Source organism: Megalopta genalis, chromosome 13 (genome assembly GCF_051020955.1).
Source record: "Megalopta genalis isolate 19385.01 chromosome 13, iyMegGena1_principal, whole genome shotgun sequence".
Taxonomy (NCBI): Eukaryota; Metazoa; Arthropoda; class Insecta; order Hymenoptera; family Halictidae; genus Megalopta; species Megalopta genalis.
The window spans coordinates 2,573,263-2,598,236 of NC_135025.1; the positions used below are offsets into that span (position 1 = coordinate 2,573,263).

The following is a 24,974-nucleotide window of genomic DNA, read 5'->3' on the forward strand; positions in this document are numbered from 1 at the left end:
TCCAGGATACGCCTCGTCGCGTCGCGTCGCGTCGCGTCGGCGTGGTCGCGATGCGACGATTATCCAAGTATAAAGATTCGACGAGCGAGCGACGCTAACGATTCCAATAAAATAAAAGGGAAGCAAGGACGCGCGCGCGGTTTCGTGCTCCGGGGCGAGGGTTCCAGCGGGGAATAGCCCTGTATCTGTACCGGGGGTTAAACCGAAGGTGGTGTACGATACGCGCACGAGGCGAAGTTGCGGCGCGCCGCGCAGTCTCGACTCCGATTGGCCGTCGTGAAATCCGCGCGAACCACCGGAGACCAGTTGAGCGCGAGACTCCGAGCCGAACGGTTGTACGCACGGACGTAGCGCGGCCGAACACCACGATCGTATTCTGTCCTCTCGATCGCGCGTACGACGCACGACTCTCCTGCTCGGTTTCGCCATCGGGCCCCCGTTGCAAATATCGCAGGCTCGTCGCCGGTCGGTTCGCGCGGGCCATCGTTCGATCCGCCTGCGAGCATCGTACGCGATCGTACTCGTTCGAACGACCCAGTGAGACGCGTGACAGCGCGAGAGTGGTGATTACCGTCGTGACTTCCGAGCCGAGTGAGACTACTCTGGATTTGTTTTGCCAACCCTTTTCACGGTCCTCCGAGGGAGTTTCCGGTGGCAGGAAGAAGCATCGTGACACGTCCGGTACTCACGGTGAGTCCACGCTTTTCACCTTTTCGTTCGAATACGAATTTTTCCCGTACCGTCTCCTCTGCTCGACGACGCGACTGGTCGCGCGAACGCGCGAACGCGCGTACATTGGAAATGTTCGAAATTCCGTTGTTCGGCGACGAGCTGAACATCTTTTTGTAAGGTCGATTCTTCGGACACGCGGTTTGCTTCGTTTCGTCGAGGTTATTTCGGCCGAAAATTGGATCGCGTCGGGATTATTTGTTTCGTTTCGAGGATTCTCCAGCGACGATTCGGGAAGCGACTTTTCGCGAATCGGAGCGGCGGCCCGCGACGTTCTCGCGTTTCGGAGTACGCGGATGTACGCATCGTTTGCTCCGTCTTGTCGGACCGGTGCGAGCTGGAACACATTTTCCGTCGTTCCGACAAAATTCCGAGAATTTTTGTCAATTTTGATAATCGAGGATCCGAATTTTCACGGTTCGACGATGAAAATGGCGCGCGTGCGGCCGCTTTCGTCGAAATCTGTGCAGCGAGAACGATTCGTTGCATAAATTCGAAGCGTGTACACGTACGTGTACGTATTTGTTGGGAATCGAGAAAATCGAAGAAGATTTGTCTATCGCTTTCGAGTAGCTTCGCTGCGAATTTCTCTACGCTTTTCTACATTTTTTCCAACGTTGTCGAGATGTTGCAACAGAGATCGCATATTCGGATCGTTTTCGCAGAATTTACAGATTTAGAAAGTGGAAGAAGATTCGCGTCGTATCGAAGTCGATTAGATCGTATCGCATCCGATTCACGTTTTTCCTCGAATTGCGAAAAAGTGTTTTTCGCGTCTGGAAAGTGAAAGTTTTGGAGCAGTTTCGTCCGTGATTTTTCGTACGAACAAACGTTTGAAACGTTCGATCGAGAATACGGAGAGCGAGGGAGCTAAATTTTGATCGTTTCGGAGCAGTTTCGCGCGTTCGTCGCGTTTCAATTTTCCTTTCGTTCGTCGACGTCGGTCGTCGACGTCGGTCGTCGACGACGCGGTGCTGTCGCGTCGTTCGATCGGAAAAGAATTTTGATTTCGGATTTACGGCCGCGAAGAAAGAAAATTTCGACTCGCGACTTTTTCGACGGTGCCTATCCGATCGAGGTTTTTCGCGTCGTCCGTGGGTTCGGTCGCCGAGTTCTCGAAATATACATCCGATTCGATCGATTGGGAAAGGTTCGATGCGATATTTCGAGTAGTTACTTTCGTTTCGAAAGTAGAGAGGATAACGGGGCTTCGACGTCCGAAACGTTTCGCCTCTTATCGAAGCAACCGCCGGGAAAAGTGTAAACCCGCGCACGCCTGCGGAACTATTTCGATTAAACGGGCAAAGTTTGGACGGAAGTTGCCCGGCCCCGAAGTACCCTCGAAAAAATGACGACACTTGGCGCGCACCTAATATAATACTTTGCGGGTTTCGCGTGTATCGACGCGTGCGAGCGGAACACGGTGGACGGTTTTTGCGCCGCGAGCAGGAAGCAATGCGAAGACCTTTAACGGTTCGGTTCGCAGTGAAAAAAGAAATACCGCAAAAATTGGCTCGCGTCGCCCGTCGCGTCTCCGGCACGCGACCGTGGTCTCCGCACGGTTTCTTAGGTTGCTTCGCAAAATTCTGCGACCTCCGAATTGGAACGACCGAAGCGTCCAATCGAAGCTTCCGATTTTTCGATTTTTCGATTCTTCGATCTTTCGATCTTTCGATCTTTCGAAGGAATCGGTTTACGATTTCTGGACGTCGTCAAAGTTCTGCGAAGAATCGTGGAAGCTGCGGTCCAATTGTCTCGCGTGCAACCAGATATAATAATTCGACGATCGATCGAACGAACGAACGTCGAGTTTCGCTCGAAAGTCGTCCGAAGGCTGCACGGGAAGAGATTTTAACCTTACAAGTTTCTCTCGACGTCGGAGAAGTCTCTTCGCTCTGCCGCCAAACCGAATTCGAGCGATCGTCGACGACCGAAACGGATCTCGAAAAGTGTGGGAGCGCGCGGCGAGCGGAAGCGATCGCGATAACCGGCTATCCAACGCGAATTTGGCGGGCGTTCGAAGCGCGCCGATACGGCGTCTGGTACATCCGTTGGAGTTTATCCGCCGGAATTTGACGGACGAGGCTTTAGAGAGCGTCTGGCGATTTAAAACGCGGCGAAAGAGAGGGGCCGCGAGGGTGTCTGGAATATTTCTTACTCGCTCGGAAAGCGAGCTGCTCGCTCCCGCGAGCCTGCCGCATCGAAACGTTGCGTTCTCGATACCGATCCTTCGGAATATACGCGCGTCCTCGGTTCCAGAGTGCTCCGGGAATTTCCGAAAAATCCTTTGCCGTCGGAGGTCGCTACGTAGGAGCAACGGCAGAAATCGCGATTACCGGGATCGACGCGACGAACGAAAACGAAAGATGCCTCTTTGCGCTGAATTGTTTCTCGCGCGATTCACCGGAACGGAGGACGTCTTCGTTCGCGATTCGATCGAAATTCGAAATTTCCACGGTTGGCTCGGCGAACGGCCGTAAGAGATTCGTCGGGTTTTCCTCGGGGACGGTCGTGTCCGGAGGACGCATCTATTCGCCGTTAAAAGGATTATCCATCGATTAGCTCGGTAGGCATCCCTCGAGTGGAACCGTCCGTCCCATCGGGGCACCGGATGCGCGCGGCGGCGTTGCGTTATAAAATTAAGCTCGGCCGACGAACGTCTGTAATTATGCCGTGAGCCGGGTAATTTCTTGGCGCGCGCCTGCCGAGCCGGGAACGTTGACGTTTAATTTGGTCCCGCGCGCGGTTCCGTCGTTGCAGCGCGCGTTAACTTTCTAGCGCGAAGGCGAAGCGCGATCGATAAAAGGTCCCGGAGAAAAGGAATCGCGCGAGTTGCCCGGCCCCCCACCGACGACGATTTCCAACCGATGCGTTCCTTCTCCATCGCCGATTTTCCCGAGGCCGGGACAACACCGAGCGACGTCGTTCGGCGGAGCTCGTTCCGCGATAATTACAACGATCGCTCCCATAATTGACGGCTGGACAGTGAAATCGAGTCGACCGGGACCGGTTGTTTGTAATTCAATTTCGTGCTTGTTAAACATTCCCGTATTTTTATTCGACGATGCGCGATCCGCCCGTTCGCGCTTATTCGTTGCCAATTACGCGGTCCGCAATTTGCGCGCGCGCGGAAAAATGCCGGGAACGCTTGCTTCGAAAATCGAGCGCGTCGCCGAGCGGAGAGGAAAGCCTCCCTCTTTCTTTCTTTCTTTTTCTCGCTCCCCTGGCAGAACGAAAATTACAACGAGGACTGGTTGAAATTTGTACGCGTCGCGCCGAAAATATAATCCTTGCATCCGTTTGAATAATTACGCGCGACCGTGTGCGCGCACACGGGGACGAACAACGCGAACGTTTATTCGCTGTTCCATGAATATTGCAAACATGTCCCGGAACGTGGCACGCTTCGTCCTCCATTTTGCAACCTCCTGAATATTTCAGGATCGCCGTCGGTTTAATTGTTTGCGTTCGCGATCGGCCGGCGACTTTCCCTTTTCGCCGCGTCCGAGGAACGTTTGACTTTTTTCGGGCATCTTCGGCCCGAGGAAAGATCTGTGCGCGTCGACCGATCTCCTCCGCGATGCGTCGACCAAATTTTATTCTTTATTTTCGCGCTGCGCGCGAAAGCTTTTCTCCCTGCGAGGAAGCGAGGAAGAAAGTTTCGGAAAATTCGGTGGAAACTAGGCCTCCGCGAAACGACCGGCTCCTCCGCGGGCGAAGACAGTGACGCGATCGATCCACTTTGTCAGCTCGAAAGATAGGAAAAAGAGGGAGACTCGAGACACGCCGAGGGTTTCGACGAGAGACCCTTTTTAAAACGACGCGTTTTTCGGCCGGCTGGAGTTGTTCCCTCTACTTATTCCTTTCTATAGATTCCGGCGCTGCGCGCTCTCTCTTTCTCTCTCTCTCTCCCTCTCCCTCTCTGTTTACTTTCGATCTTTGGGAGCTTCGTTGCCTGAAAGAGCGCTCCACCGAGCCCGGATCGAACTCCGCGATGTTTAATCGGCTCGAGTTTGATCATAGTTCGATGGTCCGGTCGTGGTTACCGTTGGTCGCTCCGTGTCGACGAATTATGGTTATTTAAGGATATCTTCGACCCTAAGTTTCGCGAGAACGAGCATGCGCGTTCGTTGCAGGAAACAAAACGAAACGAAAACTCGTGCCGCCGAAAATTGAGACGTCTATTGTGGGCTCTGTTCCTTCGCCGGGAACGGCTCACAAAACGACCATCCTAACTCGTGTTTTCAGAAACTCGAAACGAGATTAAGGTAGTAGGTAGGGCCACCGCTGCCGGAAGCAATTACGCGGTAAGTTTCGATTCGATTTCGCCGCTGTTCCGCTCCCGGCCGGCCTCGCGACATACAATGGACACGTTTATTGGTTCGCCGTAACGTCGCTCGAGCTATGAAATGATTTTTTCGGGCCGCGGCGAGCTCCGAAGCGGATCGCGCGACGGCTGTCGACGCGCGCGTTCAGCCTTCGGACTCGCTCGGCATTGTGCGATCGGTGTACGACGCGCGGCGTACGCGGTTTCTCGAAAAGAATGGCAGCGGAATTGTCCCGATATTCTTTGCCGTTGGACCGCGTCGAACTTTCCACGTTTCCAGCGTGCAACGATATCTCTAGAGAATTTCGGAACGCGCATCTCGCGGGACCGTTTCGATAAAATTATAATTATATATCGCGTCTCGACGAGACGGTCCGCTCGATCTTCGTCCATGGATCGTTGGATTTGTAGCTCGCAATGTTTTTCAATGGATTCGCGAACGCGCGTCTTGCAAGATCGTCTCGACAAAAGTCGAGAGATCGTTGGACTTTGCGCGTTCGTAGAGTACAACGATTCGTTGAAAATATAAAATGTGCATCCGTCTCGATAATCTTTATCGAGAAACTGTTGACCTTGGAACGGCGATGCGCGTCGAATCGCGTCGATCGATCGTTCGTTTCTCTTCCGCCGTTCGACGATAGGAGCAAGCTCCGATCGCGCCGAAGCGATCCAACCCCTCGAAGAAACAACCTCGACTTCCGTTTCCCCTGTTGCTTCGCTCGGAGACAATTTTACGCGACGGTCGCGACAAATATGGAACCGTTCGATCCTTGTATAAGTTTCGCGTTCGGAAAAATCGAGCGAACTTCTCGTGCGCGCGTACGATGCTCGCCGAAACGAATCGCATCGTTTCGGCGGACGTTCGATCGCGCGGAAGAGCATCGAGCGGAAGAGCATCGAGCGGCTCGTTCGCGACAATTTCGTTTTTCAAACGGCGGAACGAGCGTTCCCGCGAATCGGGCTCGCCGAACGAGAGGCTGTAGCGGACGGGCGCTGCATCGGCTCCCGCATTTTTACCGCTAGACCGTTAAGCAGCTTACTTATCTGCTTTATCGAACCCTATTAGGGCTAACAGGAATATCCGTTCCCCGATAACGAAAACGCCTCGTTTATCGGTGTAGGTAAACTGCACGAATTCCGATCGACCAGAACCGATAAGCCCCGGATGTCGATCACCGCGTCTCGTCGCACGGATCTCGCCGCGCAGAAATTCTTTCAATTGCCCCCTGTCCTTGAACCAACGACGACCCCGAGAACGAGCCTCCGCGGATCGCGTCGCTGTCGGAGACCGTTCCGTTCCGTTCCGTTCCGTTCCGTTCCGTTCCGTTCCGTTCAGGACTGTTACGTCTATCGAGATACGCTACGAAGTTAGAGGTATCCGCGACGGAAACGTTGGACTCGCTGCACAGACCGAGCGGCTCTTCGATCGGTATCGCGGCAACGACATTTTTTCGTCTTGCCCGTTAATTGCGGTGACTCACGAGCCGCGGTATCATCGTATCATCACGCTCCGTCATCATTTTCTCGAGCGCTCCGAGATTACACCGAGAGCGATAAATCGACAAGCGTTCAGGAATCTCTTACCGATTCGCGCGCGTTTGCTTTCTACGAGAGATTAGCGTGGCCTCGAGCGAACAACCTTGCGCGACGCACGGTCGTTTGGAAAATCACTTTCCAATGCCGGCTTCGATCGATCGTTTGGGACAGGCGTCGGCAACTTTGTCGTTAACTTTGGATTACCGAAATCAAATATTTTATCTACGAGGAAACAAATTTTTCGAAAAAGCGAACAGGAATTGGTAGCTCTTGACGTCGCTACGCGAGAATGCCCTCTCTCTCTCTCTCTCTCTCTCTCTCTCTCTCTCTCTCTCTCTCTCCAGAGGCATCTCCTCTAATGCTCTCTATCGTCTCGGTTGCTCGGACGAAAATTACTCGTAACAAGATTTATTTCATTTAAATGAGGATGTGCGCTAGGCGCCCGGCTAGAGTCCTTCCATCTCGCTCTTTCGTTTCGTAATTTTTTTTCTGTTGCTTTCCCCCTACCTCACCCCTGGACTCCCTCTTTTTTCAACTGTTTCACAGCCCACTTAAAATACGGCCGAGGAAGGCCGAGGCGTGAAACGAATCGTCCTTTGCCTCCTGGTGTTCGCTCTCGCTCTCTCTCTCTCTCTCGCTTTCTATCCCGACTATTAGGCAGAGACAGGTCGACGATCGATCGATCCGACGCGTTACTCTTGCCCCCTACCACCGATCGGAACACGCCTGTCGATAACAGGCAGATTTCATCTCCATTGCACCCGCGAAGTATCCGAAAGTCGTAAAGTAATACGAACCGCGGAACTGGAGGGTCGATCTCCTGCTACGGCGAACTTATTTGTTTAGGGATTTTATTCGATGCCTCGCCGAGGATCTACGGACCGTTTATTGCTCGCCGCGTTAACCCCTCGACGGTCGCGAACGTGGAATCGTGATTCGGCCAACTATCGATTCGATCCGAATTATTGATTCGAGTCGGGTGTGGGTTTGACGGGATCGTCGGAGCCGAGGAATAGCGTTTGACGCGGTTCGACGGTATCGCACCGCGACAACGAATATATTCCGTACGCGACCCGCTAAATACGAATGCCATGCTGCGTCGGTCTTTGTAAAATCCGGAAAATTACAAATAGAAACGCATCGAGAAGAAAAATAGAAAAAGAAGACGAAACGCGCGCTGATAAAATATCGACGGCGTTCGTTCGACCGAAAATCCGTCGTCCTAAAAATTTAGTCGAATCGAGTTACGATTCGATTTCGAACAAGGCCAAACAACGCGTCGTAGTTGCACAACGTGTCACGGAAACGATAAAGCAAACCGCCTCGGTAAACGTTCTCGCTGAAATTTCTCATTAACCGTAACGGAAGAGCGAAATAATTATTTGCAGCGAACAAAGGCGTTAACGCGAGGACATCTTTTGTCGACAACGACGTTCGTTGTGGTCGGAATGCGACAAAGAATCGCGAGTCGACCGAAATAATTAAAGCGTTAACGACGAATATCCGCGGGGAACTTTTGGCTCCCCATTAACGATCGCGCCCCGTTCGCGACAACGTAACGTTGATCCGAAATGAACAACGCGGAACCAACGGAAACCAAACTAATTGCGCGAATCGAATGCGAAGCGCGTGCACACCGCGCTTTAAAATGGCGTGTCGCGTGGAGCACGTTTAACCTTTCGTAAATTTACGGATGGATATTCGGTAGATATTCTCTTTCCGGGTACCGTAAAACGTATACGGTTTCTCTTTGATCGCGTCGAAATTTGCCGCGCGTTTGTTTAAAATACGAGATTGTAGGTAAAGCACAATTTGTTAGCACAATTAGGATATGAAATTACGGGCAAAGCATCATTTGTTCGATTAAAACGCGCAATTACGAATATGGCACGATTCGTTAAAATATTATGGTAAAGCACAATTTGTTCGATCGAAACCGGATGCACGCGTCGATGTTACCATTCGAACGGTACACGATTTTGTAAAAATCAGCTTCTCGGAGCAGTTGGTCGGGCGCGAAGATTAGGTACCTAATTAATAATCGAGGCGTTAACGACAAACGTTTGGCACGTCGCGTCGAGCAAACCGCGTCGCGGCAGCACGATACTAATCCGAAGCACGAGTAGCGAATCGCGCCCTAATCCGTGGCTCGACTCAAAATTTCGGCCGCAAATCGATGCCAGCTATTTCCGCTAAAACTGTGTTTCGCTGGAATAGCGCGGGCTTGGTTTGGCACGGCGTAGCGCGGCATCGCGAAAACCAATGGCAAGCGTTCTCCCATTCCCGCGTCGCGTTATCCTCGCGCGTCTCTTTTTCCCGCCGTCTGTTTTTCTCTGGCAGTCTACGCTCGAAAAAACCCGACGAAAATTCAATTATATACGTATATTTGCGTACATCGATCCGACTCGATTTATTTCTTACAAGATCCAGCAACTTGGATAGAAAACGTTTTCGGTGTCGCGCTCGAATAACTGGTGAAAAACTGCATCGGACACGAAAGGTTCGCGTTTATAATTTACGAGTCGTATAAAATCGTTTCGAGTTTTCGAGTTTTCGAGTTTTCGAGTTTTCGGGGACCGTAAAATCGTCCACGGCTCGAGTATTCTAGCGAAAATGTTCAATTTCGCCGAAAAATTCGCAGTTTATCGGTACTTAATTTTTGTCGCGTGAAAACCCGAGTTTCCAAACTCTGCGGGTTTCGCCGAGGTTTCGCCGAACGCGGCTAGAGAAGACGTCGCGCGCGCGCTGGCCCGACGGATTGTTTTCAACCGAATAACCGTAAATCCGGGCTCGAAGGTGCTGGCAGTCGTCGTAAAAGAATATCTACGAGTGACGGAGCAGACGACGGGGCGAACGCCGATTTTCGAGACGCGGCGCGTCGGTTTCTCGGTTCCTCGGTTCCTCGGTTCCTCGCGTCGCGTTGGCCGTTCGCGGCGCGGAACTTGGGCCGTATAAGTCGACGCGATCATATAAAACTATGGCTCCGGATGTTACGACCATTCTTAGGAATCGGTGTTGAATATTTCATGGGGTCCAGGGTGGTTCCCCATCGGAGGCGGTAATTCGCGCGTTCCCTCGAATTCGCGGCTTCCAGATTCGCGGGAGCGGCGGAGGCTCGCGGTTGTAATCTGCATAAATTGGACTGTTGCCGCTTTCGCGAAGCGAGTCCCGAGGAAAAAATCGGGCCGCGAGGCAGCGGGAGCGGACGGCGGGAAGCAGCCGTGAGAAAGTTTCAGCCACCGTTGATTCGTAAAGACGGCAAACGTCGAAAGTTCGCGGACCCTCTTCCTCGATACTTTTAGGGAGCGAGACGCGCCGAGCACCATTATATCGGATCGGATCGTATCGGAATTACCGGTCTTACGAACGAATTTTATTGGCCAGCCGCATCGATGCAGTTGCGCTCGCGAGTGGCTTATCCGCTGCACCGGGCTTTTCATAGAGCAGAGTTTCGCTTCTTTCGACGGGTTTTCTTTGCGTTTCGTTGTTCGCGCCGAGGGGGAATAAATTGGTTGTTCGCGAGTTTCGGTCGTGGAAACAGAAGGAGGAGGGTGTCTCTCGAGGTAGGTTGTTTGGACTCTCGAGACGGGGTGTTTCCTTTTTTCGGCATCGTCGAGGTGCTTCTTTGTCCGGTGATATGGATTTTTTAACGTTGGCACTGTCCGATCGTCGTTGATTTTGCTTCGCGATGTCGGAAATGCGGTGGAATCTTGAACCGATCGCATCGACGCGCATCGGTAATTGACAGAGTTACAAATTCAGGATTAAAAATCAAGATTCGAAGGAAAATTAAAATTAAAATTAATACAGCTTTCGTTTAATTCGCATAAGAATAAAATATTTCACAAAGTTGCACAGATTTCGCGCGAGGAAGGATATTCCGATCAAATTAGGATAATTGCAATTATTTAAAAGCGACTCGGTGCAACGATATTGACGAATATAATACTTGCGAAAGTAATTATAAGGCAGAAGTTGATACGTGTACGGATCCGATTTTAAAACTGCATCCGGCTCGCGATCGTATTCGTACCGTGTTTGTTTCGGGCGTACCGCGACAAACAAAGACGATATAATGATTATTATAACATTTCGCGAATTGAATTGAATAAAAATCGACGTACTCGCGATTAAAGGAAGAACGCGTCGTCGTTATATTACATGTACGATCTCTTTAAGAACGTTTCGGCAGGACGCAAAGACGATTTGCTGGTTTATCATACTTTGTACTCGTCCGAAACGAAACAAAACGAAACGAAACGGAAGCCGATACCGAATTCGCGCGAGACGATATCGAATTAAAAGAGGACGAAGCGTCCAGGGGATTCGCGGGAGGACAGGAGCGAACCCTCGGAGGAGAGCTTTTAAAATTTCGCCGAGACTGTTTGCAACCTATGTAAATGCGGTCCGTCGTTTCTTCCTCGATCTCGGCACGGCCATATTCCTCTTCCTCCGTTCTGCTATCGACGATGATCGCTTCCTGCGATCGCGCTGCTCCCCGAAAACGTTTCCTTCCGGTGGCGTCTTCGCGATGGCAGCCGCCGCCTTCTGGCTTGCATTTTAGATGCGATAAAAGAGGCGTGGGTAGATCGGAAAACAAGAACCGGGTGGCTCGTTTGTTCGGTGAGAGAAAGAGAGAGAGAGAGAGAGAGAGAGAGAGAGAGAAAGAGACATATCCCAACACAGAGAGATCTCCGGTTCCATCGGGTGCAAATCTGAGGCTCGGCTCGGCTGACGTCGATTGTCAACGGGCTTGTCGTTCGCGCATTCACAGGCAAGCTGGCCAGGACTGACAACGCAGTAACAGAATCCTGTTTTCCAGCTCTTTTTTCTCTCTTTTTATCTCTCTCTCTCTTTTTCCAGCTCGTTATCTCTATCTTTCTCCCTGGGTCCTACGTTTCCCTCGAACGCGTGACACGCGCAGCCGACATCTGTCGTGTGTCATCCGGCAGGGACACGTGTCAGCGTTGTCGTAAATACGTGTCGCGCGAATTCGATCTCTCATCGACGGTCTTGCGACGAGCTGTTAGCGACGCCGAGACGTCCGGGTGGGCCTTTCGAGGGGCGAATCCTGCAGCCCCCTCTGTTTTAATTTCTGACGCGGCGATCGCTTCCGGTGTCGCTGGATTTTGCGGCAAACGGTGGCGAGTCTTCTTCGAGCGGATCGACGCGTCCGTTGTTCAACACGATCTCGCACGTTTACGTGCAAACGTTCGAATTCATGTTACGCGCGTTGATATTCGAATTCGTATAAAATTATACTTGTTCCGTAACTATGTCGCGCGTATCTAATCGGACGTAACTCGAAGATGCTACCGATCGATACGTAATTATGTCGGACACAATTTTAATTTTCTTTACGTTCGAAAGCAAGATTTTTCCTTTTGCATCGTAACCTTGTACCAAGTACCGTTGTTTCTCGTTCGATTTTTCTTTGTAGCAGCCGATCGGGTATTTCTTCGAACGCGAAGCATTTCTGGCGACACGGAATTCGAATCGTCGAACGCGCCGATGTTTTGCAAACTATCGATGTCGGTATACGTATGACCGTCCGTTGGGCGGAAAGCTCGGCAGACCGGACGATTTCTTCGGCGTCTTCTCGGTTCGGTCGTTGTTTTCGATCCCGGCAGCGTGGCCGTAATTAATTGCAAGAAGTACGCGAACCGAGAGCCTGCACGTGTCTCTCTCTCTCTCTCTTTCTCTCTCTGTGTGTCCTGTAATTAATTAGGTTTCGAGCATGCGCGCGTGAGATGGCATCTTAATTAACGGGACGCGCGGTGCGCGATGCGCTACGCGCGGCTCTCCCTCCGCGGCTCCGTTCTTCTTTCTTTCCTTTTTATCCGGTTCCCTCTCCGCGTAAGAAGATAAGTGGCGCGACTTTTATTTAGCGGTCGCCCCGCGGAAAAGTTCCGTGTATAATGCGGGGTCCTTGGGAAGTTAAAGAGCCTGGAAGAGTCGTAAAGAGCCGCGGCGGAGTTCGAATAACCCTGCCGCGTCGCCGCGTCGCCGCGCCGCCGCGTGGCGAATGCGATTCGTTAAACTGTGACGCAACGACCGTAAGAGAGGCGGGACGACGCTTCGCGGGTTCGGAACGGCGCGAATCGTGGCCGCAGAAAATTAGCGCGGCTCGCGGACACGTTTCGACGCCGTCTAATTTTTCGTTTCAACGTTTCGCGCCGACCCGGATTCGCCGAGGCCGCCGCGAGCCGAACGATTTCGCCGCGTTTCGTTTTTCAACAAGAAACCACGCCCCAAATTGAAAGACGGTTTAGGGAACGAACGGTCGTCGATCGACTTTTTCAGCGAACGGTCTCCGAGATACGGCTGTTCGAAAATTTCGGAGGAGGAACGCGCGTTTTTTTCGACGCTTCGACAGGTTTCCTTTTCGAGCCCACGCGTCGCGTTCTCTCGCCGCGCGCGGACGAACGGTACACAGGGGAGGTCGATTTTTATCGGAACAGCACCCCGGTCGAACGTGTTCGAGGACGACGGAGAGGAATATCGTCGGACTTGGAACGCGCTGGCACACCGAATTTCTCGCATTACTTGCGCCATAAAATCTCGAAAGAGGGACGGGAAACAGGGTGTCGGCCCGTGGCACGCGTTTTACGAACGACGATTTGAATTTTAAATCCTCCGACCCGGCATTCGCGTACGCGGTTAATTTTCGCCATCGTCGTCGAGCGGTTGGCGGGGAGACCGCCGAAAGAGATGGAATTATTTCTAACGGAGGGGTCGAGGTTGCTCTCGTTGTCGGTAATCGTTGAAATTTGCCGTCGAACGTCGACGATGTTTATTCGCTCGCCGCAAAGCCTGCGACGCAAAGATCGGCGAAACGAACACGTTTTCGACGAAGAATTTCTGCTCGTTTCGCCGGTCGCGCGACGATCTTTTGTAACATCGCCCGTCGCGTTTCCGAAATGCCATGGACCGAGAAAAGCATCGTCGAATCGATCGCCCGACGAGACGCAACCCGCTTCTTCGTGGTCTTCACCGTCTTCATCGTCTTCATCGTCGAGCATTCGCAAACCGTGTCTTCTTATTTTATTCGATCGTCGACTAAACGCTTCGATGGCCGCGGAGAACTCGAAATCATCGGGCAGAAACCAAGTTGATCGCGGCGCTTTATCGTCGGGCGAGTCTATCGATCCGGGAGACTCGATGATAAAAAAGGATTACGATGTTGACAAAATATCGTTGGACGAGTAATCGTGATTCCTGCCGGAACGCGAATCGTTTAACGACGCGAGAGCGGCCGAACCCGGCGCGGCGGCGCGCGTGTTCGCGCGTGTTCCACGAAAACTATTGTCCCCCGTTGTAAAATAGCGGCCGCGCGATATCGCGGGATGTTGTAGCCGGGACGATACTTTACGAACACGATTCGACAACGTTGCTCGCATTGTTCGGGCGCGTGTCGTTTCGACCAATTAAATGTTGGCGGGGACCGCGCACGCGCCAAGCGTCGCCGTCGATCGCAATTAACGAGCGCGCTTTTTACGTTCGCCGATGTTTTACGGTTGTTTTACGTCCGTCCTCGATCCCTCCCCCGCGACCCGTCCGCCAACGGTTTCCGCTTTCCCGTTACCGCGTTCGAATGATTTTCTGGAACGCTTGCTTTTACGGTCGACGGCCATCCGGCGAAAGAAAAAGCTCGCGCGCGAGCTCGGAAACGTCGCGCGGCTTCGTTTCGGGCGTAAGCGTTCTCGCGATATGTTTTTACGAGGATCGTCGTTCGCGGATTATTCGTCCTGTCGCGAGTAACGCGTTAACGACGAATCGGCTCCCTGGTAAAAGACCGAGCGCCGTGTTTCGACGGGACGCGACGCGACGCGACGCGACGCGACGCGACGCGACGCGACTCGGAGAACGAAGAACCGTTCTCCGCTATCCGAGAACATCGTTGAACCAACGGTGCGGTAATTTATCTCGAAGCTGAATTTATCGAAGAAAAATCCGTGCCGCAGCTTGTAATTCTTAAAATATCCGATAAAATATTCCACCGTAGGGTACAAGGGAAGGAGAAGAGCCGCTGAAGAACCGCGACGGTTAAAAAATAATTTAACCGCGTTCCGGTGCAGCCCGTGGCAAAGCGAGACGACGGGATTGCCAAGGCGGGCCAGAAGTGCCCGGTCGGCGAACAATTTTTTCCAAGGTGCCCGATCCGCTTCGTAAAGCTCTCGGCTACGGTGTACACCCCCTGCGTTTTATTAGCGCAATCGATAACTCGCGGTACACAGCTGCCGTAGAACGGGAGAAAGTCGCAGAAATCTTAGGGCGACGTTTAGCTGTATTTCTCGGCGGAACCGCGGTACCGTGAAGTTAAGTAGACGATTGCGTTCGAGGGAGGAGCGAGGTATGGCAAAGGACGAGCAGAGCTTGCGCGAAATAAGCTCGTCTCCGAGGGGTTGGAACAGAATATCCGAGTCGAGTCGATGAATTCTCTCGCTGCTCCTTTATCGTCGCGCTTTCTCCCTCTCTCTCTCTCCCTCTCTCTCTCTCCTTCTCTCCTTCTCTTCTCGATTTCCTCTCCGTTCCTTCTTTCCGTTCGAGTGCGAGAAAGTCGGGCTCGGTAAAGAAGACGTACCCCTTTCAACGAGCGTTCCTCCGGTCCGGGAGGGGCGACGAAATCGGAAGATCCAGCGGGTGGTAGAACTTCTTCTTCCTTTCTTATAGTTTCGAATACCAGACAGGTCATTCGGTGCCGGGTCCCTCTCCGCTCGTACGCCGCTCGGCGCCGTTTCGCGCCTCTCTCGTCGCCTCGAGAACACGGACGAATATTTCTCGCTCGCTCTCTCTCTCTCTCTCTCTCTCTCTCTCTCTCGTAAAAAGTTCAAAGGAGCTTTGGCCGACGCGACCGAACGCGGGAACGCTAGAACGCGGATACTTTGCCGGGGAATTCAACGGGCGAGAAATTCGTTTCCGTTCGCCGTGCGATCGCCCTCCTCGGATCGCTTCTTTGTTAATCCTCTTCATTTGTACGTGCTCGGCTACGCGAGAACTCGCCGGCGACTTTGCACGCCGGTTTCAAGATTATTTTTTTACCGATTCCAACTTCTATTTACATTCGGAATTTGCTCGTTTTCGGTTATTCGTTTGTTCGCCGGCTTTGGAACTTTGAATGGCACCGACCTGGAACGGGTCAGCGATCATCGAGACCGTGCAAATATTTTGTGGGAAATTCGCGAGAGAGAATTTGTTCGTTCGAGCGTTTGTTTCGAATAAACGTTGCGCAAAATTTGGATGCACGCTGTCTCGCGATCGCCTCTAAGAGAAACGATATTTAGCCGCTTCTGGCATCGAGCACGCACGCGGCATGCGTGGAGAAGTACCTGGCCGAGATTATTTAAAAAGTTTCGACGGTAATGCGTTCGCGAGTGCCGCGCGCGCTGCGTGCTCGCGCGAAAAACGGCCGCGATATTTTTCCGCGCGGGCTTGATTCATGAATTTGCCTCGATCATAAACCCGGCGGTAACGGCGAATAGGATACAAGGTAATAAACGGTCTTCTATCTCGAGCGAGTCGGGCAACTTCCCACCGAAGACGTTCCCCTCGCGAGTTTATCTGCTCGGGTTCCGAGCTGGCGCGCAGCAGGAGCAGAACGGAGCAAAGCGGAGCGGAGAGGAGCGCGTTCAAGTTAAATTGGAATAGCGAGGACGACAAAAGCGCGGCCCGCGTCGCGGCCGCGTACAACGCGCGGAACGACGAAACGCGAATATTATTAACGACTTTTGTTCGTCGTCGCTTCCGTGCACCGACTTCCGATAACATTTTCATTTTAATGCGTTCGACGTAAATCATCCGGCGCGCGGCCCGGATGAAATATGGAGATTCGGCAGCCTCGTGTCTCCTCCCGAGGACGGAACCGTTCGCGGAATACAAAATTCGACGCGTTCGTTGTTTATAGACGAGCTCGTTCGCTCGGAAGAATCGCACGGCTCTGGGCGGAATTCGCGAGATCGACTTTGCCGGATCGAATCTTCTCCCGGACGAGACCGACGCCGATAAAACCGGACGCGCTGACGCATTTCGAAAACTTTATCGCGAAATATTCGGTCGCGAAGCATTTCCAGTCGGCGGACGATCGTTCTACTTTCGAACGACTCGCGGTGACGGACCAAAGTATTCGTACGCCTTTTTTTTTCTCCGTTTCAGTGGGATCGATTTATTCGAATCCTATCCTATTTTATATCCTTTCGCGTAACTATTTTTGAACAGCGCGGCGGAGATTCGAACGTCGCCGAAAAAAATCCGTCGTTTCGTCTCGACAATTTCGTATCATCTTTTCTGTTTTCCTTTCCCTTTTTCGCGCGCGCGCGCGGCACGATTCGCGCGTCGGGTCCGGCTTCGGCTCCCTCTCCCTCCGCAGCTCCGGCTCCGACTCCCCCATTTAAATTCATTAGTCCATTCACAATTCCTTCTTTGTTCTTGTTTTTTCCCTCGCCTCCGCTACGGTCCTTGTCACCTATCGGATGCCGTCGCTCGCGCTCCCCTTTTTTTTCTCTCGACTCGTGTTCGGCCCTTTCGTTAACGGACGACGACATTCCTCGGGATATTGTAAGATGCGCGTCAGTTGTTTGGCCGTCCCCTGACAGCCGAAGAGTAACCTACATATTCCGTGGCTTTTTTTACAAAATTCAATGGACGAACGAAAAAACGGGAACGGCGACGATACGTGGTTATTCGTTCGCAACGCGTGTATTAAAACGTCGGATACTTGCAAATAATTTTCTGGAAGCGTCGTATCGTTATCGTACGAGTACGAGCGAGCGCGAAAGAAGGAAATCGGTTTCCCGGATTCGACACCGTCGATATAATACTTTAAACGAATATGAAATATTTCGACGTCCCGTTCGATCGACTTTTCTAATCCCGAGTCAATTTGGTGCGACCTCGACGGAATGTTCCGTCGGCGAAGGCAGGCGCTGTCTCTCCAAATGAATTCCAATCGATCATCGTTGAATTTTATTGCTGCCAGTTAGAATTTTTTACTAGAAATGGACACCGGATACACGTGATATGTTTGTCAACGGAAAGGATGCCATCCGTCATGCCGATGCTGGACAATATGTTTCGCGCCCGACGTTGAAAAAACTGAATGATTTTCAAATGTGTAATTCCATTGTGCACACCGTACACCTAGGATTTATATTCCATCGACTACCAGCTTCGTTCGCTGTACGCGACGCGAGCGATTCTCTATTTAAAAAAAAACAACAACAAAAAATACGACTTCGGAATTTATAGAGATTACAAAATGTATTAAAATCGTAGTCTGTTTTACGACGCTCGGAATTTAATCGCAGATTTTCTTTTACGCGGAAAAACGGAGGCAAGATTCGCGATGTTTTCCGCTCTGTGCGAAAAAAATAGGTCGGTGAGCAGAGAGAGAGAGAGAGAGAGAGAGAGAGAGAGAGAGAGAGAGAGAAATTACATTGAAACTCGATTCGATAAGTTCGTTGTAAAGCGCGTTGTAGTTTTTGTGATAAAAAATGATTGAAAATCGTGTCTCCGAAAATTATTACACGCATAGAAGTCCGTAGTCTAAATCTAAACGTTCCAAACGTTATTTTTTCACCAAGTAAAACCTCCTTTCTCAAATTGCGTAAATATTTTTAAAAAAATCGGCGCTCGTCGATCGATCGCGCTCGAGTTCGCTAACAAGGAGCGCGGGGAGGGCGGGGATAATTCCAGTTCGAACGGAAATACATTTGGCAGGTATTTAAAACGCTCTTAACGGGTTTATTAATTCGAAATCGAGACAGAGCCGGGTGCAGTCGCAATTAAACGGTCCTCGTGCCCGACGATTCGTATCCTAGCGGCCGACGGTAACGCGCGAGTAGCGGGGGCATTAATATGGTTATTAACGCGACGACCGACGAGCGTACCGACTCGTCGACGAGAATGTTCGTCGATTATCGTCGCGGTGCGGCGCGGCGCGTTTAATTTACACAGGAAAAGAAGAGAAACGGGGGAGAAAGAAACACGCGGCCTCGGGTCCACCGTGGGAGCTGAATTATTCATGGTTCTGCCATTGAACCGATGATAAGGAGGGCTGAATAGGGAGCCGCGGACGATCGTAAATTTCAATTTACAAAACTGTTAACCGTCCGCTCGCCGTACGGTCCTACCTGCTAGTGCCTACTTTCCAGTCATTTTAGCGCGCGCGTCTGTCTCTCTCTCTCCCTCTCTCTCTCTTTCTCTGTGTGTGCGCGCGCGTTGTTTGTACGCGGGCACACGAGGCAACGCAAAAATTTCGGCGTTCCCTCGCGACATCGATATATGTATTGGAGAATATTACAATATATAGCTCGCGCGGGAACCTAAAATATTCTATCGGCTCGCTAAAAATTTCTTCGGTTCCCCGGCGTTGTTTTTAGGATCGCGCTAAACATGCCGGCTCGAATCGTAAATAGATCGTGGACCTTTATGCTAATTTCTCGGAGACGGACTTTTGCGCGCGAATTTCGCTCGTTTATTTTCAGCGAGAACACTCTCCTTCGATATTTGCGCGTCGAAGTACGGTAAAGCTGCACGAAATTCGTAGCTTTGTTTCGGCGAGTTTTGTCCGTTCGTTTTCAATCTCTGTCTCCCTGTTTTTTGTTTTCATTTATTTCGACATCGTTGCTTCGCCTCGACGACGATATTCGAAACTCGAAAAAGCAACCTCGAGAGAAAAAACACGAATTATAATATTCTCAGCTTCGAACTAAATTTTCTAGAGAAAATCATTGCGAAGATCCGCGGAAGTCGCCCATTTGTCATCGGTGTCGCAACATTCTCCGAAACCACAGCTTCGCCGAGCAAACCGTCGCCGCCCCGGTCTCGCGCGGATGCAGGAATCGTCGAGTTTAGTGGCACAAGACCGCGAGAGATCGGGTCGAGAAAAAGGGAAAAAAGCCGGCCATTGCGGGAAACGACTTAATGCCGGCACGGCGTCTTTCCCGCTGTCTCAAAGGGTACGCGGTCGGAGAGGGAGAGCCAGCGAGTCGGCGGGAACGAGGAACGAGGAGAGGAACGGCTAGAGCAAAACAATTACCTACCCTTCCTGCTCGCCAGGGGCGCATTTTCGCCCCTGAAAACGTGGGAAGGAAAGCCACCGCTCGAGGTATACGAACTACCCCCTGTAGAGAGCGAGCGGCGCGAACGCGCGCCGAGAGACTCGGAGAAACGGAGAGCGAGAGAGAGAGAGAGGGGAGACGCGGGGTTGCGAGCTATGCTCTCTCTCGTCCGGAGCACGCATAGGCATTCCTTGTCCTCTCGGCGGGCATTAGCACGACCCCATGGGACCGAGCTAGGGTTCGTTTTATGGGTACAACACGACGGAAACGCGGTGAAACGGACAGGTGGAACGGAACGTGCACGTATACGCCGGCACGGTGACAGCACACGGGTTGGAAAGAGCGAGATCGACGCGATAGCGTGCGTCGGTGCGAGTGCACGAACGCACGGGGTGGGGCGGAAATCGTGATGCAACCGGTTGCCGGGTGCGTTCCACCACCGAAAAGGTGAAATAAAATTTCTCCGTGGGCAGACTTCGTTTTCCAAAGGGTGACACCCTCCGAGAACACTGGACGATTACGTCGTCGTTCGTTGGCCGAGGATACGCTGCTCTCCGTGGGCGCGAAGACGAGATTTTTTGATAAACGGCGCTGGGATTCTTATGCTAATTTTTGTAGGCTTCGCGGAGACTGGGAGGTTTGCCCGAAACGCGGAGGATCGCGACAGGTTTCGGGCGAAGCAGGAATCGACGAAGGAACGTCCGTTCACACACACACACGATACGTGGGTTCGATAAATTTTCTCCTCGGGAATTCTTCGATTCGACGACCGGATGTTCCATAGATTTTCAGCGAGAGTTCGAAGCGTTCGGGAACCGGACAACGATCCCGCGATTTCGCTCGGACATCGTTCTTCCGGCGGGACCGCTGCGTTCTCGATGCTCGCGACGAGCTACGCCCGGCATACGGTATTCGGCCTCGCCGAAAGATCTCTTCTCGGTCGTCGGTATGTACGGCGGACAGCCCGAAGAGATCGGAAAGAAGCGAGCACGCGCGATCGAGAAAGCCGGCAAGCTAGCGATACGGGGGACGGGGATTTCGTTTCGAAAACGATGCCCCTAAAATCGCAGCGTCACAGTCGCGATATTTATCATAATTCACGGTAGCCGATACACTTTTCTCCGGGAGCTCGTGAAACGAGAATTTCACCGTGCGTTCCCCCTGCCGATGTCGGTGCTTCCCTGGCAATGTTCTCTCTCTCTCTCTCTCTCTTTTTCTCTTTTACTCGTCGTATTTTCTTCCCTCTTTCCGTCCTATCTTTCCTGGCTGCTCCGCCGGCCGCTTCTATCTGGCTGATCCAACCTCTCCAGGGCTCCCTGCACGGAATAAAGAATAAAGCTGCGAGACCCGTGCCCGATCGCTATCTATCGCGAAAGAGTACGTCTCCGTCGGTTGCGGTGGGCCGCCGGTGGTCGTGATTCCGTATGTACCACGATGTACGCGGGCTGTATCGCGATTTCGCGGCCGTGATCTTCGCCCCCCGTTTTCTGGCTCGTTTCTGCCGGTGATATTATTCGGCGCCGAGCCCTCTCGACGGGTCCGTTCTCGCGGCTGCAGCCTTTAATTTAACCTCGAGAAAATTTATCGACGTCGAAAGGAACGGAATATCGGATCCGAATCGGATGGAATAAACCGCGAGGTCGTTGTCTCCGGTTTTTCGAGCAAAAGCAGTTTTTCTTCCGGCCGGAAGAAATATCGCGGAGGGAAAAAATTCGAACGTGTTCGAAATCTTCGAGCGCGTTATCCCGAAATCGATAATTGAAATCGTTCGTTGAACGAAAGCGTATCCCGGAGAAGAAATATCGGTGGGAACTCCGCGTATCCGGCATCCGCCGCGCGACGGAAAAAACCGAAAGCCGCGTCGTCGCGATTACCGCTAGGATTACGCTAGGTTCCGTCGCGTCGCGTTCTTTCAACGATCGGAACGCGTATCCGTGGACGCGCTCTCCCGACGACGCCGCGGTTTCGCGCGCGAATTTCTCGATCGGTCGGCGGCGTGTATCGCGCGAGCCTATCGACGCATGATTCAGCACACGAAGAACAAATTTGTTCGTTGCACTTAGGCGCGATCGATCGCGCGGCTCGTCGTGCTTCCCCCCTCCTGGTGCTTCGAATCTCGATTCACCGCCGATAACGGTGCCGGTGCATTAGCAAGTGCTGTTAATTTGTTGCGCGTACACGGTGCACTTCGCTGCGCCGGAAACGCGCGCGTTTCCGTTCCGTTGTTAATCAATTACGATGCTTGTCGAACGGTGGCGTTTGCAAAATGCTCGCCGTCCCGCGCCCACCCTTTTTGTTTTCGCAACGAGGCTGTGTAGGCGTCCGATCGTCGTTAAAATTTAGCGGCAGCCGATGCTCGCCGATGTTCCGCACCGAAATCAAGAATTTACACGGCCCGAAACGAACGATTATTTTCCTCCTCGAATTCGGGAACGTGCAACGACGCGACTAAATTCTCCGCGAGATCGAAGATTTTATCGCGGGTCGGCCGCGACCCGACGATTCGTCGTTTACCCAGAAAATGGAAGGGGGTCGTTCCGGGAATTAAATCGACCGATCCGTCGAGCTCTCTCTCTCTCTCTCTCTCTCTCTCTCTCTCTTTCTCTCTCTCTCTCTCTCTCTCCGTCCAACTCTAACCACCGACTCTCGAGATATCGCGGAGCTACGAAATCACCGGGTACAATTAATTCTGCGAACGCTCCGTTCGAGATGCATCGTGCAATTTGACGGACGGACCCATTCGCGGAACCGCGAGGAGTTCTACGAAACGATAAGCGATCGGGCGGGTACGTACTCCTCGAGTTCCGGCTGCGAAAGAAATCGCGGCACTCTCGGGCCCGGCGGTTTCTCAACGATATTTATTAAGTCGGATGGGGCCCCGTCGAGCCTCTTTCACACTATAAATTACACCGTGAAATTGTCTAACGCAGCGACCGCGAAGCGGCCGCGCCGGCTCGGGCACGGCTGGCTCGATTGAAAATGAAATATACATCGAAAGGCGGTGAAATTGCGCGAGCGACGAGGCAATCCCCATTAATCACGCGAATGGATTCCACGGAATTAAAAAGTAACTAGGATATACGTTTCCTAGAGGTTCTCCGGCGCGCGGCGCGCGGCGCTCGAACGCGGAAAGGCGTAAATAATATATTTGGAGTGGGAACAACGTCGCTTTCCGCGGTATTTCACCGGCACGGCCGCCGTGTTTTACGGCCGCGGAACCGATCCGCGGACGCCTCTGCGAAGCGGTCGACCGAGCCGGAGCGGTCTCTCGCCCCGTCGACGCCGGCCAATTTCGAGAACCGTCGTTCGTAAAACGATAACGAGCTATCTCGGCCACGGGGCGCTTTAAAGATAGCGAGCCGGGAGAACGCGCGTCCGAACGATCCGGAATGCGAAACGCGAGCCAGCCGGTCGAGCTCTGTATCATCGACGACTCCCTTGCACCTGGAAGCCGTCGTCGATTAGATGGAATTGAAAACGGAGATGATGCCGGCTCGTGCCGACCGCCGAACGACCGGTCGAACGCCACCGAAATCGGTCGCGTTTAACCAAGAGTGCGTAGTACTCGGTCGACGATTCCTTTGCCGAGAATCTTTTTGCCAGACCATGGCAAACGGCGAATCATTCCTTGGAACGGCATACCGAATATCCCGAAACAAACTTCATCGAGAAATCCCAGAATTCCCATTCGCGAACCCACGCGACAATCTAACGCCCGGATATGCGGCAAATCGCGTGTCGGTTAATTAATTCCGAAAAGAGAAACTACCTCCGCAGCCGGGGCAACTTAAATCCGGAGATCGGAGAGAAAGAGAAAGAGAGAGAAAGGGAGAGACTCGCCCAGTTGTAGAACATTTCAAGGATTTACCGAGCACACACCTCGAGACTATTTTCAGATGAACAGGCAGCGATACCGAGCTCTCTCGCAGTGGCTTTAATTAATATCGAGAGGATTATCCAGATAGCGCGAGTAATACGCAAACGTCTCGATCCTTGTCCCCAAAGGGATGGTTGGAGACGTCTCACTCTCGGGATTCGCCAATATTTCAATTGCCGGGCTATGGGCTCTCGACGAAGCTCGTTCTTCCAGCCGGTACTCCTCCAAATAGAGGAGTCCTGGTTATCGGGAGCGTAACGGCCCTATCGATGCTGTCCATCTTATCGGGGACACGGTGTTTCGTTCGGACGGTGCCGTTCTTGTCATCCGTTCGCATTAGCCGACGCTCTGAAAAACTGTCTCTCCTCTCTCACCCCCCTCTCTCTCACTCTCACTCTCTCTCTCTCTCTCTCTCTCGGCGCGTCTCGACGCGGTCGGAGTTCCTCGAACTCGATTTATCGACGATTGTCCGGCGAGAGCAGCCTGTACTCCTCGCGCCTTGTCAAGATTAGATACACGTCCCCGCTCGTTCGAACGGGAAATTATCCGGTCGGATCGAGCCGGTGATCGAGACGGCGATCGATCTTCGTCCAGGCCGCGGCTTTTTCCGAGCCGGTGTCGGTCACCCAGCGGAGAAGATTTCGCGCGGACGAAACGCGCCGGCAAAAACCCGACCGGACGGAAGGTCGCTTTCGAGGCCATTATAGATTTGCCATTAGCGGAGGATGACTTTATTTAACAGTCCGCTACCGAAGAGAAAAACGCCGACTACCGGTCCGGTTCGGTCTTCCCCTCTTTCTTCTTCTTCTTCGTCGTCGTCGTCGTCGTCGTCGTCGTCGTCGTCGTCGTCGTCGTCGTCGTCGTCGTCGTCTCCCCCTGCTTCCGGACCAGCCCCATTCTCGCCGTTTCGGGAAACAGGGAGTAAGAGCAGAATAGATTCGCTTTGCCAGCCGCGCCGGTATGATTAATGTCGCACACGTGAGATAAGACGCGTCAATATTGGAGCCGCGACGACATCGTCCTCGGACATCGTCGCGAGCGTTGCACCGCGTTCGCGCGGCGTATCGTGGCCACGATAAGTCGCGAAAGTTCGACGACCTCTTCGAGATAGATGAAACCGCTATCGTCGAGGAACGATTTCGACGAATCCGAATCGAAACGATCTCGGTTATAGGGTATCGGAGACGGTTACCGTCTACGGCAATCGTCGAGCAATTTTCAGTTTTACAAATAAATCGTGCCGTTTTCGCGCGCGACCGACGCGGCATTCCATCGGTTGAACAGCGATTTTCGACGAACGGTAAGCAAAGATGCACCGTCCGGGGACTGGTTCTCTCGCGATCCCGGAACGACGGGCATCGGTCAACGTTGGCAACCGAGGGGTCGGAGCACTCGGAGCCCGCACGGGCTATTAAATCTTGCCGGCCGGCAAAAACTCTTTCCGAAT

The 24,974-nt window shown here is 52.5% G+C and overlaps 1 protein-coding gene across 1 annotated transcript in view; it reads left to right on the forward strand.

Moving 5' to 3' along the window:
• Positions 1-295: 295 nt before the first annotated feature.
• The window catches only part of sli (slit guidance ligand), a 450,605-nt gene continuing 425,926 nt past the window's right edge, over positions 296-24,974 (forward strand). Inside the window, exon 1 of the mRNA XM_033476931.2 lies at positions 296-690. The gene's annotated coding sequence lies outside the window, so the exon portion shown is untranslated. The remainder of the gene's footprint in view (positions 691-24,974) is intronic.